Here is a 17,537-nt window from a genome sequence, read left to right as displayed (position 1 = left end):
GCCACTGGTGTCATGTTCGTTGTTCTACTCCTATGATGGAATAGAACAAGGAAATACATGCCGCAGATGTGACCACTGCCGTAAACAATAGGGGATAAGTAGCAAATCGCGGGAAGGTCCAGCCGCTTGGACGGGACAGGACCCCGGCTCTTTCAGTGAGGAGCATGTGTCGTCTACCGGTAGACGGCACCCGATCCATTCATTTCTATGGAAGCGCCAGAGTGCTGTCTTTTTGGCACTCCCATAGAAATGAATGGAGAGTGTGCCGTCTGCAGCACGCGCTCCTCACTGACAGCCGGCCAGTTCCAGAGATCTCAGAGGGTCCCAGCGGTCGGACCCCCGCAATCATTTTTGCTGAAGTTTTCCTTTAAAGAGAACATCCCTCATTGTAAAGGATCTCCAAAAGATTTAGGGGGAGATTTATCAAAAACTGTCCAGAGGAAGAGTTGCTGAGTTATTCATAGCAACCAATCAGATCGCTTCTTTCATTTTTCTCAATTGTTATGGTGTAATAAATTGTTATTGTGTATTAGACCGAAGCTTTGGGTCTGAATTAATCAGGAGAAGTCCCGGTGAAACGGTGAAAACATAGGAAGGAGGAAGCTAAGATGCCGAGAGATTCTGACAAGCATGCCAGCTCGAGGGGAGTGGGGATTCAAATTACTCCCTTCGGTGAAGTAAGTGCGCTTTTATCAAAAAATGAAGAAAGGAAAACGGGGAGAGCACTCAGGGAGCGATATCACCTTTTACAAGCAACGATGCGATCCTCGGTAACCTGCCACAATGTCTCCTATGTTGGAGGTGCCAATGCAGATTGGCATGTTGGAGGTACCAATGCATATACACAAGTGTAAAGTATCCAATATAGATAAAACAAAGAGCACGTACGTGCACTCACCGCTGGGCAGAGACAGTCGGGTCTGGAAGTCCGGTAGCGGGGTGCCGGGTCATGGCATAGGCGCTCGTGTGTGGCGCTTGGAGGCTACGCCGGCAGTTTCGCACGTAAGTGCGTGCTTCTTCCGGCCTCTCAAGGCCGGAAGAAGCATGCACTTACGTGCGAAACTGCCGGCGTAGCCTCCGAGCACCACACACCAGCAACTATGCCGCGACCCGGCACCCCACTACCGGACTTCCAGACCCGACTGTCTCTGCCCAGCGGTGAGTGCACGTACGTGCTCTTTGTTTTATCTACGTGCGCTTTTAGTTCAAATAAATTTCTGGATGTATGGTGAATAGAAGGTCCGCTCTCCAGTTTTGTTTTTTCTTGTTGCTTTACTCTTTCATTTTTGAAAAGGCCTCTGAAAAATGAAAGGAGCGATCTGATTGGTTGCTATGGGCAACTGGGTAATATCTCCTCTACACATGTTTCGATAAATCTCCCCCATAGTTCCTGAGCTATCCTCTCCACTTTTCTTTCTCTGTTTCTGGAAAGCAGAAGGAAACAATACACTGTCACTACAGTTCAATCTAACTTTACTAGAGTCTTGAATGGGGGCTGTATAACATGCATGTCCTATGGATAAACAGCTGATATAATACTGATATGGGGGATGAGGGTCTATTGCAAGCAGCATATCGGCTAGGTGCTAGGATAAATGCTAGGTGTTTCCGGATAAATGGCTCATATTGATCCTATTGTGGGTTTTGAGGTACTATAGGACAGTGGCTGCTGGGCTGCCAGGAGGGATCCGGCCATCATCTACAGGCTACTCTACTACTAATCCATGCGAAGGACTTACCATTGGGTATGATTGAGTGGTCCTTATTGGACCGTACATCTAATTTGTTAGCTGGCAGCCACTATTTACCAGTTTTATCTGTTTATATTAATTTCTCCTACATCCTATATCCCCTGAGGAACCCCATATTTTTACACATCATCAGCTTTGGAGAGGGGGAAACACGTCGGGATTGATACGCCCTTGTTGTTTATTACACAGGCTGTGTTTTGTAGGATACATGTTGATGATGGGTGAGGGTATTTGAGCTCTTATCCATTTATCAGAGCTCTCTTTTCCTTTGCACCTATATCTGTTTATATTTTCTCTATTATCATTTTGTGGACAATTTATCTTATCTCTTATTATATTAAAAGTTAAGTTTTAATACGAGTTAACCATTTCACTTCTGTGAATTCTCTTACTATAGGACAGTGGTCTTCAACCTGCGGACCTCCAAATATTGCAAAACTACAACTCTCAGCATGCCCGGACAGCCAACGGCTGTCCGGGCATGCTGGGAGTTGTAGTTTTGCAACATCTGGAGGTCCGCAGGTTGAAGACCACTGCTATAGGATAAAGATAAGTGATGGACATGAATATTCCTCAGGTAGAACATGAGCTATAAATCAAAAGATGTATAATAACAGAACCATAAAACTCATATAAAGAAACGGCACAGATGGTTCCAGAGCAAATGTACATTCAACCGATTTCAAAGGCACAAGGCATACAAAGAATATGAAAGGAAAACACACATCATAGCTGCCGACATGGTTCAGGATTTCTAAATTATCTGAGCAAAATCTTCTTTAGACCTAGGGGCCCCATAGACTGCAGCCACGGGATTGCTTACCGATGACAATCAGGTTTTTGGAACATAAAGTATCTGTTTTCCTACTACAAACAACCATTGCCCTGTTCTTGGGGACAATCCCTAAAAATTTAACAACCTCTTGTCATCAATTTTTCCAATGTGGATGCTATTACAGTCCCTCCAGGAGGAGCATGGCCTCCATCTTGGTCCTGCACTCCTGCCAACTCTCCAAGGCTGTTTTGTACTAGTATACGATTAAAGGGGTATTCCAGGAAAAAACTTATATATATATATATATATATATATATATATATATATATATATATATATATCTCAACTGGCTCCAGAAAGTTAAACAGATTTGTAAATTCCTTCTATTAAAAAATCTTAATCCTTTCAGTACTTATAAGCTTCTGAAGTTAAGGTTGTTCTTTTCTGTCTAAGTGCTCTCTGATGACACCTGTCTGGGGAAACGCCCAGTTTAGAAGCAAATCCCCATAGCAAACCTCTTCTAAACTGGGCGTTTCCCGAGACAGGTGTCATCAGAGAGCACTTAGACAGAAAAGAACAACCTTAAAGGGGTATTCCAGGCAAAAACTTATTTTTATATATCAACTGGCTCCGGAAAGTTAAACAGATTTGTAAATTACTTCTATTAAAAAATCTTAATCCTTCCAATAGTTATTAGCTTCTGTAGTTGAGTTGCTGATTTCTGTCTAACTGTTTTCTGATGACTCACATCCCGGGAGCTGTGCAGCTCCTATGGGGATATTTTCCCATCATGCACAGCTCCCGGGACGTGACATCATCATTGAGCAGTTAGACAGAAAACTTCAGAAGCTAATAACTATTGGAAGGATTAAGATTTTTTAATAGAAGTAATTTACAAATCTGTTTAACTTTCTGGAGCCAGTTGATATATATATAAAAAAAAAGTTTTTTCCTGGATAACCCCTTTAAGCTGATTCCTACCTAAGCTGAGATCTCCTTGTGAGCTTAGGCAGAGGAATGAGAGGAAAGTGTACAGGAAGTACTGTGGACCTTAAAGGGGTACTCTGTCCCTAGACATCTTATCTAGAGATGAGCGAACTTACAGTAAATTCGATTCGTCACGAACTTCTCGGCTCGGCAGTTGATGACTTTTCCTGTGTAAATTAGTTCAGCCTTCAGGTGCTCCGGTGGGCTGGAAAAGGTGGATACATTCCTAGGAAAGAGTCTCCTAGGACTGTATCCACCTTTTCCAGCCCACCGGAGCAAGGGAAAGCTGAACTAATTTATGCAGGAAAAGTCATCAACTGCTGAGCCGAGAAGTTCGTGACGAATCGAATTTACTGTAAGTTCGCTCATCTCTAATCTTATCCCCTATCCAAACGATAGGGGATAAGATGTCTGATCGTGTGGGTTCTGCCGCTGGGGACCCCCGTGATCTCGACTGCAGCACCCCAAACATTCGGTGCACGGATCGCTCTGTGCTGGATGAATGGCAATGGTGGCGGAGGCTAGAAACATCAGGGTAACACCCCGCTCGTGACAACATGGCCACGCCCCCTCAATGTAAGTCTATGGGAGGGGGTGTGACGGCCGTCAAGCCCCCTCCCATAGACTTGCATTTGAGGGGGCGTGGCCGTGACGTCTTGAGTGGGACTTAACCGTGACGTCACAGGCCTCCGGAGCTGCACCTGACGCTCTAAACGAACAATGGTGGAACAGGGAGATTGTGGGGGTCCCCAGCGGCGGGAGCCCCACGATCAGACATCTTATCCCCTATCCTTTGGATAGGGGATAAGATGTCTAGGGGCAGAGTACCCCTTTAAAATGATGCAAACCCTACAACTTTTAGCATGCTGGGAGTTTTGCAACATGTGGAAGTCCACAGTCTGGGGACCACTGATGTTGTACATGGGCCCATCTGAGTGAGGTCACCTTGTTGTAGCAGGTGGGCTCCAACAATTTGATCACAATTTGCACTAAGGACCTTAAATTTATAAGCTGAGTAAATATAGCAGTAATGCAATTTAAAACATAACAAAACTCTACGTTCGCCCATAGCTTACTCAGGGTGCGGGTGCATCATTTGTGTTTGTTTGTTTATGCATTGTAGTTATGGCAGATTTAAGACTGCCTATTTAATCCTCTTTGCTAGAAGGTGCTTACCTTGTCTTTTGGACACCTACAGGGGTTGGCACCTAGCTTACCCACGCTGTGAAATTCAGATCAATATGCAAAGACCTCGTAAAGAAGTCTTTCTGACTATAAAGCTGGCCATATAGGGGGAGATTTATCAGAACCTGTGCAGAGGAAGAGTGGTGCAGTTGCCCATAGCAACCAATCAGATTGCTTCTTTCATTTTCCACAGGCCTCTTTAGAGGCCTGTGGAAAATGAAAGAAGCAATCTGATTGGTTGCTATGGGCAACTGCACCACTCTTCCTCAACCAATCAGATTGCTTCTTTCATTTTCCACAGGCCTCTAAAGAGGCCTGTGGAAAATGAAAGAAGCAATCTGATTGGTTGCTATGGGCAACTGCACCATTCTTCCTCTGCACAGGTTTTGATAAATCTCCCCCATAGTGATTGGCTAGAGCACTACAACACAATGTACTTGGATGTCATGACTGCACTTCCAGTGAAGGACAAGAGTGGCGCTGGAACAGCAGTAAGTTCAAGGGTGAGTAACCATTTTTTATCTACTGGCACGGACTGTAGTGAAGTTTTGTAAAGTGTCTAAAAAACACTTTAAGGGTACGTTCCCACACGGCGTATTTTGCTGCGTATTTGGTGCTGCGTATTTTCCTACCCATTGACTTCAACAGAGAAAATAAAATACGCAGCAGCAAATACGCAGCAAATACGCCGTGTGGGAATGTACCCTAAGGTTGGAAACTTTTAATGCCAAATATAGCGTCCACTATTAGTTAACATTAGTCCACCATAACTTGCCTGCAAATTCCACTTGATTCTTTGACCACAAAATCTATGTATGGCCCATGTAGAAAAAATAAGTAATAAAAATAATTCAATTAAATGGAAATTGCAGTTTAAAGCCCTGAAAGTATCATTTTAAAACGTTATAGTCATTTACAGCATTCTGAAAAATAACCACTTGTAGAAGAAACCTTTAGGGAACCATGGCTAACAGAGAGCCCTTCCCTTTGACTTATTGGGATTTTTGACTCTTTTAAAGATTTTGCTCAGGATTGTGCTAAAATTAAAAAGAATTACCTATATTCACCTCTTCAAGTCAAAAATACGGTCCTCCCCGCTGTCTTTAATTGTAATCATTAGGGATGCACCGATATATCGGCGGCCGATACATATCGGCCGAAAATAGCTGTTTCGGGGAAATGCCGAAACAACAAAAAATTTGCCGATAATGACCAACCTCCCCTGCCCGCCCACAGCACAAGTTGCAAACACTGCCAGTGGCAGAGGCACTCGTGGGGGGTGCAGGGGGGGCCGGCCGCACCGGGCGCAACATCTGGGGGGCGCGCTCTCCGGGATAGGAATACTTCTTTTTATGTGCCCGGGCCGGCTCCCGTGTGTGGCTGCAGGCGGGGGGGCGGCCAGCGCATATAAAACCTAATACTGTATACTAAATACCAGGGGGCCTCCAGTTGTTGTGAAACTACAACTCCCAGCATGCCCGGACTGGCAAAGTCTGTCCGGGCATGCTGGGAGTTGTAGTTTCACAACAGCTGGAGGCCCCCTGGTTTTTAGTATACAGTATTAGGTTTTATATGCTCTGGTCGGCCCCCGCCTGCAGCCACACACGGGAGCCGGCCCGGGCACATAAAAAGAAGTATTCCTATCCCGGACATCCCTGTGTCCCGAAAAATCTTTTCGGGACATAAGGATGTCCGCCGGTCACTCACCATTCTCCGGCGTCCTCCTGCGATCCTCCTTCGGTCCTTCGCTTCTCCGCCTCTATGGTTGTACGCACGGGACGTCACTGACGTCCCGTGCGTACAACCATAGAGACGCAGGAGGACATCAGGATCGTCGCAGGAGAACGCGCGCTGGCCGGGGCCTGGTAAGTGACCGGCGGTGCGTTATCTTCTTGAGTGTTCCGGTCACCGTTCCTCCGGTCCCGGCACCTACTGCTATGGTCCATAGGCCATAGCAGTAGTAGATGTGACCCCGGGCCGGAGGAGCGGTGACCGGAACACTGTAGGGGCAGCAGTACAGACATACAGTCTCCAGCCATACACTGTATATGGCTGGAAGCTATATGTCTGTGGGGTGGGGGGGAGCTGCCTACAAATGTGGGGGGAGCTGCCTAATATTGTGGGGGGGAGCTGCCTAATATTGTTGGGGGGGAGCTGCCTAATATTGTGGGGGGGGGGGAGCTGCCTACAAATGTGGGGGAGCTGCCTAATATTGTTGTGGGGAGCTGCCTAATATTGTGGGGGAACTGCCTACTATTGTGGGGAACCTGCCTACTTTTGTGGGGGAACTGCTGACCTAATGTGGGGGGAAGCTGCCTACAAATGTGGGGGGAGCTACCTAATATTGTTGGGGGGAGCTGCCTAATAATGTGGGGGAGCTGCCTACTATTTTGGGGGAGCTGCCTATTAATGTGGGGGAACTCCCAACCTAATGTGGGGGAGCTGGCAATCTAATGTGGGGGAATCTAATCTAATGAGCGGAGCGCTGCATTTTACCAGAAGACGGGGAGAAGTCATTTTCGGTTTCGGTATCGGTTTCGGCCGGACATTTTTTTTTATTTCGGTTTCGTTTCGGTTCTGAAATTTCCATTTCGGTGCACCTCTAGTAATCATGACCATATACCCAACTCACTGCGGCTGCCAATCACCAGCATCGGCTATATACAGCAAAGTCAACCAATGAGGTAGGTCTACAGTCACATGATGGGAAGACCAGAGCAAAGGTGCTGGACATTACACCCTTTCCACAATTAAACGCTAGGCATACACATATTCCTTTCTGTTAAAGCAAAGCTATTCTGGCTTATCTTTTTACATATATATATATATATATATATATATATATATATATATATATACAAAACTGCAGGAGTTTTAGGTCCCTTTCTTCCAAAAGTAAAATCCCCCTTTGTTAAGTGTTCTGGGGGAGTCTTTCCAGGTTTAAATGGGCACCATCATTAAAATAAATTTTTGCTATGGTAAAGAAGAAATCTGTCTAATGTACTTTGTTTCAAAAAATGTTAGTTTTCTAAATTTTATTTATGTTTTAAAAAGCTGCCACTATGTGTCTCCCTACTTGTCCAGAGCACATTTTCCCCCATCTCTTGTACAGACTTTAGACTCCTGCTGGCCTGGCAGAAGCCCAAAATCAGGAAATGACGTCTGGAGTGCTGAGGGGTGTGTGTGCAGCTTTAGCCAATCATAGCTCATCTAACACTGAACTGCTCTGGGCTGTGTGTAGCAGAGTGAGGGAGGAAGTTCTCCCCTGTATGGCTTCAGATGATGTCACAGCCTGCTGGGTAACGCCCCTTCCTAGTCTGTGTATCTGACTGAGCAGAAAATACAGAACAATATCAAGGTAGAAAACTAAAAAATAATAAAAATAAAGGCAGGGGGTGGTTTATCATGATGGGAGCAGTGAACTGGGAGGATTATACAATATAACAAGATCATGACAAGTACTATTTAAGAGCCTACAGGAGTATTCTGGCAACAATGTACTTATCCCCTATCCACAGGATAGGAGATAAGTAGCTGATCGTTCGTCGAAACAAACCCCTGTAATGTCTGGATGTCACCAGTGACCAATATCATTGTCGGAGACCACACATTATCTCTCGGTGTCATTTGCATGAGCTCCACATTAATAAGACACATTCTCCTCCTCTCCAGACTTTGCTGGGCCCCCGATTCTTTTCATTGTGAAGAACCAGTGACTTAATGTTTCATGTAATTGATGTTAATGTTACTGCGGTGTCGCCTGGCCCTTCAACAGCGCAATATCCGAACAACTAATTTATCTTGTCTGTATTAAAATTGGTCGATCTCCCCTAAGCTCTGCACTTTCCCAGGAGACGGCTCATGAAAGGCTTTCCTCCTGATCCGAGGCATAAAATACAAGCTGTGCATAAAGCAAAGTGTCACATTCACTATTCCTAATGGCAAGCAGCATTGGTAACTTAGGAACGCCTGCAGATGTGAGGTGCATTGGGCTTAGATACCCGCGCTGATCTACCAGAATCCCTTACACAGTACACAAACGCAAAAAGACCAGAGGATAGTAGGCACATGTGGTGCCACTTACGTCTCATATACACAGCATATAGAAGGCGGTAGTAATGGTTTTCGGGACTCACAAGTACCTGCAGAGTGTGAACATGGGCCACTTGAGAAGCGCTGGAAATCAAGTGCTAAAGAAGAAAATGCTTGATAAAAAGGTTTCAAAACAGGTATGGTGTCCTGGAACCTTATGCAAGGACATGAATGATACAGTCTGGGAGACAATCAGAAACTGTCTAATTCTTAGGTTAAACTTAAACTAGTGAGTCTAAGAATGCAAGAGATTGTTAGCAGTGACTCAAGCTGTCGGCTGTCCTGGCATACTGAGACTTGAATTTTTGCAACTGCTGGAAGCACCCTGGTTGGAAAACACTGGTCCAGTCTAAAGACCCTTTTACACAAGTTAAAGGGTAACTCTCATTAAAATGCATTTTTGCTATTGCGCTCCTTATGGTAAATAAAAAATATTTCTAACTTACTTTGTTTAAAAAAAATGGAGTTTTCTATGTTTTATTTGTGCTTAAAAAAGCTCAAGAACACATTTCCCCCCATCTCATACACAGACTTAGGACCGAAGTCCAAACACAGGAAGTGCCGCCTGGAGTGCTAAGGGGTGGGGTGTCCAGCCTCATCCAATCATAGCTCCTCTCACACTTACCGTATTTTTCGCCGTATAAGACGCACTTTTTCTTCCCCAAAACTGGGGGGAAAAAGTCGGTGCGTCTTATACGGCGAATACACCCCTATCGCGGCGGTCCCTGTGGCCATCAACGGCCGCGCCTCGCGGCTAATACAGGACATCACCAATCGCGGTGATGCCCTGTATTAACCCTTCAGACGCGGCGATCAAAGCTGACCGCCGCGTCTGAAGGGAAAGTGACACTTACCCGGCTGTTCAGTCGGGCTGTTCGGGACCGCCGCGATTTCACTGCGGCGGTCCCGAACAGCCCGACTGAATAGCCGGGTTAGTGCTTACAGGACACCGGGAAGTACCTTACCTGCCTCCTCGGTGTCTTCTCCGTTCAGGGATCCCCTGTATGGCCGGCGCTCTCCTTCCTCGTCATCACGTCGTCGCTTACGTGCGTCGACGTGCGTAACGACGTGATGGCGGCAACGGAGAGCGAGGATACCCGGCCGGCAGCAGAGACGTTCCGGAGCGATGGGGACACGGCGACAGCGATGGAGCGACATCCAGGGCAGCAGTGACGGGTCCGGAGCGGCGGGGACACGTGAGTATTACCTCCTATGCAGTGGTCTTCAATCTGCGGACCTCCAGATGTTGCAAAACTACAACTCCCAGCATGCCCGGACAGCCAACGGCTGTCCGGGCATGCTGGGAGTTGTAGTTTTGCAACATCTGGAGGTCCGCAGGTTGAAGACCACTATTGGGTTCAAAATCTTTATGTTTTTAGATTTTGCACCTATAAATTGGGTGCGTCTTATACGCCGGTGCCTCCTATAGGACGAAAAATACGGTAACTGCCATCTTCAGGCTGCACTTCCTGTGTTTAGGCTTCGGTCCTAAGTCGGTCCGATAGCGATGACATTCCTAGGAATCTTCATTCAGCTCATCATCGCCCAGTGTAAAAGGGCCTTAAAGGGGGTACTCCGCTGCTCAGCGTTTGGAACAAACTGTGCCACCCCCTCGTGATGTCATAGCCCCACCCCCTGATTACGTCACGCCCATCCCCCTCAATACAAGTCTATGGGAGGGGGGCGGTGACAGCTTGAGGGGGCGGGGGTTATGATGTCACGAACTCCAGCGGCGCCAGCTCCAGCGTTCAGAACAGTTTATTCCAAACACTGAGCAGCGGAGTACCCCTTTAAGTTTGCACCATCTATTAGATTTTCACACTAAACAATAAAAGCCAAAAAGTGGTGCATTTTGGGTGCTATTAAAGCAGACTTTCAGTGTTATAAAAACTGAATTCCCAGCTTATTCCAGAATGGGGCAAGACAAAACTTCCTTAGGGTTCTGGCCCCACCATCCGAAACAAACTCATCTGGGCATTGACAGGCTGCTCAGTCAATCAGTAGCCGCAGCGATGTCTCAGCCTCGAACTATGAAACCTCTTACTCTTCTTTGGCCGTCTCATCTGGATTCCCCCCCAGTACACCATCCAGCAGTCTCGGTAAAACTGTCTGAACACTTTGTAACATCCTCATTGTCAATATCCCGATGTCTTTTCAATTTCGAAAGGTCATCCATTCATTTCAATTCAGCTTCCTATCAGAGAAGCCATAATGATACATTTGCTCGGGCCGGCCCGGCTGATACGGTTTGATTAAGATACATCTGCGCAAGTGACGTGTGAACCGCTGAGACTTTTGCACCTTTTTCGGCCTCCCCACGGCAACAGAACACTTTCATTACATTGTGACTATAATGTTATCTCTGCGGCGATAAGCACTGTACACAGTAATAGGATTTTACTAATCTGCTTTCATGTCCACTTACGGCCCAGTTATCACAATGCGAACAAAATGCAAGAGCGGAAAAAATTAAAAAATAAATTAATAATAATAATAAATATATAAATTTATTTATTTATATATTTCATATTTTATTCCTAAAGTATAACATTAACAGTGTTTTCCCATTGATGGCTTATTCCTAAAGAAGATCTTTACCAATTCTTATATGTCCGTTTTCGTTAATGCTGTATTCCTAATGAAAGGACAATTCTGCAAAATCTTTACTCAGAACTGTGCATTGTTCTGTCCCTCGGTTACACCTCCTGGAAATGTATGAATACACTGCCAACTAGGCTTAGCATTACCATTCCTTTTTTTCAATAGGACATGTCCCTACACCAGTGGTCTCCCAACTGTGTACATCCAGCCATTGCAAAACCACAACTTAATTTATGTATCAATGATATAGAGGATGGTATGAACAGCTCTGTTTCTATCTTTGCAGATGACACCAAGCTTTGTAGCACGGTACAGTCTATAGAGGATGTGCATAAGTTACAAGATGACTTGGATAGACTAAGTGTCTGGGCATCCACTTGGCAAATGAGGTTCAATGTGGATAAATGTAAAGTTATGCATCTGGGTACTAATAACCTGCATGCGTCGTATGTCTTAGGGGGGATTAAACTGGCAGAGTCACTGGTAGAGAAGGATCTGGGTGTACTTGTAGATCACAGACTACAGAATAGCATGCAATGTCAGGCTGCTGCTTCCAAAGCCGGCAGGATATTGTCATGTATAAAAAGAGGCATGGACTCGAGGGACAGGGACATAATACTCCCCCTTTATAAAGCATTGGTACGGCCTCACCTGGAATATGCTGTTCAGTTTTGGGCACCTGTCCATGAAAGGGACATTGTGGAGCTGGAAAGGGTGTAGAGACGCGCGACTAAACTAATATGGGGCATGGAACATCTTAGCTATGAGGAGCGATTAAAGGAGTTACAATTGTTTAGTCTTGAGAAGAGACGTTTGAGGGGGGATATGATAAACGTATATAAGTATATTAATGGCCCATACAAAAAATATGGAGAAAAACTGTTCCAGATTGAACCCCCCCAAAGGACGAGGGGGCACTCCCTCCATCTGGAGAAGAAAAGGTTTAGTCTCAAGGGGCGAAACGCCTTCTTTACCATAAGAACTGCGAACTTATAGAACAGTCTACCTCAGGAACTGGTCACAGCAGGAAAAATTTACAGCTTTAAAACAGGGTTAGATACATTCCTGGAACAAAATAACATTAATGCTTATGAAGAAATATAAAATCCCATCCCTTCCCCCAATATCGCGCCACACCCCTAACCTTCAATTCCCTGGTTGAACTTGATGGACATATGTCTTTTTTCAACCGTACTAACTATGTAACTATGTAACAACTCCCAGTATGCCCGGACGGCCGTTGGCTGTCCGGGCATGCTGGAAGTTGTAGTTTTACAACAGCTGGAGGTCCACAGTTTGGAGCCCATTGCCCTACACAGTCTGGCATTATCAACACTGATAGGACTGACTTTGCTGCTCAATTGGGAATGGTAACACCAAACTGTCAATTCAATCCTACTGTACGTTTCCAGGAAGAATAAGAGAGGAACAATACAATAATAAGATGCTCTATAATTCTTACTTCATTAAAGCTGCAGTGTTGCTGCGTCTGGTAAAATAATAAAATGGGATGAGAGACTAAAGAGCATAAAAAAAAAAATCCAGAAAAATGCATTTGAAATAAATTATGAAATTATTTGCACAAGGGGGACACTGTCCTCAAGTCTGGTCTTAGGTATTTCTATATATGAATCTGTACATATAATCTCAGTCAGTAATAGTGAAAAATATATTACAATTATTTATAATCAATATAAATGTATGTAGTAGATGTGCTGAGGAGATAAGTTTATTGTACATACAACATTAAAGAGTATTTACAAAACGTATAAAACATTAAAAATGAATATAAAAAGGTGAATATAAAAGAACAGATACAGCTTATAATATGCAATGTGTAACTGGCCAATATATCTTTTGTGTTCATAGATTTAGCATAGTTAGTGGTCGGGGGATAGGAACAGGAGGAACTGTTTGAAAGCAAAAGATTTTCAAATGCAAGCCGGGGATTTAAGGACAGAGGGTAGTGCTGGGCGGTATACCGGTTCATACCGAATACCAAATTTTTTTTCCTGTACGATATGAATTTTTCCCATACCGCAATACCGGTTGGGCCCCTCCCCCGCTCGAATGAATGAATTATCAGCCGCAGCGCCCTGTCCCCACATCGGGGAACTAATCATTTGTGACCAGCGGGCGCTGTTCTTCTTCTCTCCCCCCCCCCCCCAATGAATTAACAACCCAGCACTGCGCTGTCCCCCACATCGGGGGAACTAATCATATGTCACCCGCAAGCGCCGCTCTCTTCGTCCTCCTCTGAGTTGTGGGCCGCCGGCACTGGAGCTCTGTACTGTGCTACATATTCCTTGTGCCCAGGCTGCGAAAATAAACAAAATAAACTTTAACTCACCTTCCTACGTTCCCCCGTTGCTCCGGTAACGGCCTCACGCTGGGGATGGGAACGTCACAGAGCCATCAGCCTATCACCGGCCGCAGCGATGTCCCGCCTCGGCCAGTGATAGGCTGAGCGCACTGAGCACAAAAATACCGTTTTACATCCTACGAAATGCATACATGACAACACTAACCAGGACCCGAGAAGAGCTCCTCACCCCAAGGGTAAAGTCATTGAGTGAGGGGTCGATAAGAATTGTTGGTACTTTTGATAGAGCGGCGAACCATATCAGGTCAATAATATCTGACCTTTGGGATATTCTAAAAATGGACAATGATCTGAGGCAGGTAGTGGGTGACAGACCCCTTATAACCTATTGACGTGGACCCAATTTAAGAGACGTTATTGTACAAAGTCATCTACAACCAGAACATGTACAACCAAGTATGTGGTTAGAGAGGAGCACCCCGATGGAAGCATGTTATGTATGTGGACACTGCAAAGCATGGAAGCATCTGAATAAAACAAAAGTGGTTCCTGGAACCAAGAAACCCACATACATTAAGAGCTTTATAAACTGCGCTACGAAGGGTGTGATCTATGTCGCATCATGCCCGTGTGCGGTCTTATATGTAGAAAAGACAAAAAGGGAACTTCGAAGGCGTATACTAGAACATCTAGGGGATGTGCGACATAGAAGAAACACATCAGTAGTGTGGTAGCAGGGTGTGATAAGGGCAGATGTTGTTACCCTAGGGGCAGATGACATTAAAGGGGTACTCTGGTAGAAAACTTTTATTTTTTATTTTTAAATAAACTGGTGCCAAAAAGTTAAACAGATTTGTAAATTACTTCTATTAAAAAATCTTAATCCTTCCAGTACTTATTAGCTGCTGAATACTCTAGAAGAAATTATCTTCTTTTTGGAACACAGAGCTCTCTGCTGCCATCACGAGCACAATGCTCTCTGCTAACATTTCTGTCCATTTTGGGAACTGTCCGGAGCAGCATATGTTTGCTATGGGGATTTTCTCCTACTCAGGACAGTTCTTAAAATGGACAGAGATGTCAGCAGAGAGCACTGTGCTCATGATGTCAGCAGAGAGCTCTGTGTTCCAAAAAGAAAATAATTTCCTTTGTAGTATTCAGCAGCTAATAAGTACTGGAAGGATTAACATTTTTTAACAGAAATAATTTACAAATCTGTTTAACTTTCTGGCACCAGTTGATAAAAAAAAACGGAGTACCCCTTTAACCCCTTGTATTTGTGATGCCAGGGCATGGTTTAGCCTAAAACCACCTGGGGGCAATAAAGACTCCGACGCCAAGCTACGGACAATGGTAGCTTTACTGAGGGTAGACAGTTGGTAAAGTCAGGGCCCAAGGAGGTGACCAGTGATGCAGAGACCTTAAAGGACAACTGCAGCGGCATTACACTTATCCCCTATCCACAGGATAGGGGATAAGTGTTTGATCGCGGGGGTCCGACCACTGGGACCCCCCCGATCTCCCTAACTGGGGCGCCACCATAAGCGCTCATGGTGAGTGCTAAGGTGCGTAGCATCGACCTAGAGGTCGACGTGACGCCCCGTCTCCTCCCCGTCCCCATACAGTTCTATGGGGGATGCGGGGAGGCACAAATGCTGCCTCCCCGCCTCTCCCATAGAGATGTATGGAGGAGGCGTGCCGGCCGCAACGTCATGCTGCGGCTGGCACGCCCCCTGCACGGGAGAGCCGCGGCCCCGTACAGGAGATCTCAGGGGGCCGCAGTGTTCGGACCCCACGCGATCAAACACTTATCCCCTATCTTGAGGATAAGGGATAAGTGTTTGTAATGCTGCAGATGTCCTTTAAGGGCTTGCTGGGACTTGTAGTAGGACTGGACGATTGAATGCTGACAGATGACAGGGACTGACCTGACTCATAAAACAGACTTTAAGGCCTCCAACACTCTGGACACACACACTAGACATGACTGCACTGGACCTCAGCTTAGCAGAAGAGCAGAGCTCCAAGAGAGAAGCTAGCGCCACCCAGGGCTTATATGGGGGAGACTAGCAGGGAGCCCATAGGTCACTCTTGGGGTCACCTGGTCACTGGTACCTCCTGGGTAACAATCACATGACATAATTCCTAAAGATACAACACATTTTATAATACAATACACTGCAGAACATATGTACAGGGGGGATACAGGTGCAAGGGGCCCTGGGGACACTGAAGGAGGCTGCCTGACAGGACAGAAAGGGTACGGGGCAACATCTCCCGTACTGGGCCACCACAGTAGCAAATCACATACATGCAGTACATGGGGGTGATGGATCATGTCTTAGATTTGTACTAATAGAAGATATCAGATCACCGATGCGGGGAGGAGACTGGGATCGTTTGATCTTACAGAAAGAGGAACGTTGGATATATCAGCTGCAAACAACTGCCCTGGGGGGTTATATATAGCCTGGAGGAGGGGGGAGATATATGAAGGTGGGGATAGGTAGTGAGGGAGGGCTGTAGGCAGCCCTTAGGAGAATATTGCACCTCCTAGTGTAGATACGTGATAGCGTGTGAAAGGAGGACACACGTGGAGGACGCGGCTGTTTCCCTTGCAGCGTGCCACTGCCTCTCCGCAAGATCCATCTCACGGCCGCCACCAGACCTCTCCCCAGGCATACAGACGCTGACGACCCGCAGAAACAGCAGCGGCCAGGCGTCTCAACGAAAAAGCCGCAGCGGGTAAATGTGAGAGCGCCGTGGGACCCCGTAAGGAGCAATGAGAAACACAGTTGATACAGTGTATACTCACTATCTACCTATAAGGAAGACTTTCATGATACATAGTATCAAAGCCATTTAACTATTCCCCTCCACAGGAGTCTAAGACATTAGTACATAACACTTACCGGAATTGTATAATAAAACTATACTACGGAAAATACTTTTGGGGCATTTGAAAACTATTGCTGACAACCCCCCTACCACTAACTATGCTAAATTTATGAACACGAAAGATATATTGGCCAGTTACACATTGCATATTATAAGCTGTATCTGTTCTTTTATATTCACCTTTTTATATTCATTTTTAATATATTTTATACATTTTATAAATACTCTTTAATACTCCCAGATGTCTTTTATACAGGTAACAAACTGAGATTAGGAGCACTCTCTTAAAGGGAATGTTCCTTATCTCAGCTGTCCATAGAAGCAAGCATTTAAATTCCAAACTCTCCACCACGGCCAAGACCAAAGAGCTCTCCAAGGATATTAGGGACAAGATTGTAGACTTACACAAGGCTGGAATGGGCTACAAGACCATCGCTGAGCAGCTTGGTAAGAAGTTTACAACAGTTGGTGTGATTATTCTCAAATGGAATAAACACAAAATAACCATCAGTCTCCCTCAGTCGGGGGCTCCAGGCAAGATCTCACTTTGTGGAGTTTCACCATTCATGAGAACGGCGAGGAATCAGCCCAGAACTAGGTCCCTGAAGGAGTGAAATCCTGCGGTGCCCACAAGGTCCCCCTGCTCAAGAACGCACATGTAAAGGCCTGTCCAAAGATTGTCAATGAACATCTGAATCATTTCAAGGTTAATTGGTAAACTTTAGGAAATAAAGATGTACATCTTCAATGTTCCTAAAAAATGAGATGTCAACATAGGATTTAGTTATAAAGAAACTGAGGCTGGGGGTGCTTGAAATCAATAGGACTTTAATGGGGATGCTCACTTTAACCTTTTCATTCTAGCAGTTGTGGAGCTCTTAGCTCACAGGCCTCGTCTGACCCGATCTCAGAAGATGGACCATTA

General features: G+C 45.4%; 1 protein-coding gene across 5 annotated transcripts in view; it reads right to left on the bottom strand.

The window, feature by feature from the left end:
• The window catches only part of PTPRE (protein tyrosine phosphatase receptor type E), a 245,356-nt gene that overhangs the window by 208,320 nt on the left and 19,499 nt on the right, over window positions 1–17,537 (bottom strand). Inside the window, exon 1 of one of the 5 annotated variants that reach the window (XM_056528882.1) lies at window positions 4,690–4,826. The exons of 2 other annotated variants lie outside the window; for them this stretch is intronic. The gene's annotated coding sequence lies outside the window, so the exon portion shown is untranslated. Of the gene's footprint in view, window positions 1–4,689; window positions 4,827–17,537 lie in introns of those variants that run through there. 2 more of the 5 variants (XM_056528883.1, XM_056528886.1) reach the window with 2 other exon arrangements.

This window comes from Hyla sarda, chromosome 7, assembly GCF_029499605.1.
Source record: "Hyla sarda isolate aHylSar1 chromosome 7, aHylSar1.hap1, whole genome shotgun sequence".
Classification (NCBI taxonomy): Eukaryota; Metazoa; Chordata; class Amphibia; order Anura; family Hylidae; genus Hyla; species Hyla sarda.
The sequence above is the reverse complement of the archived record's forward strand: the minus strand, read 5'-3'. Positions and strand labels throughout refer to the sequence as shown.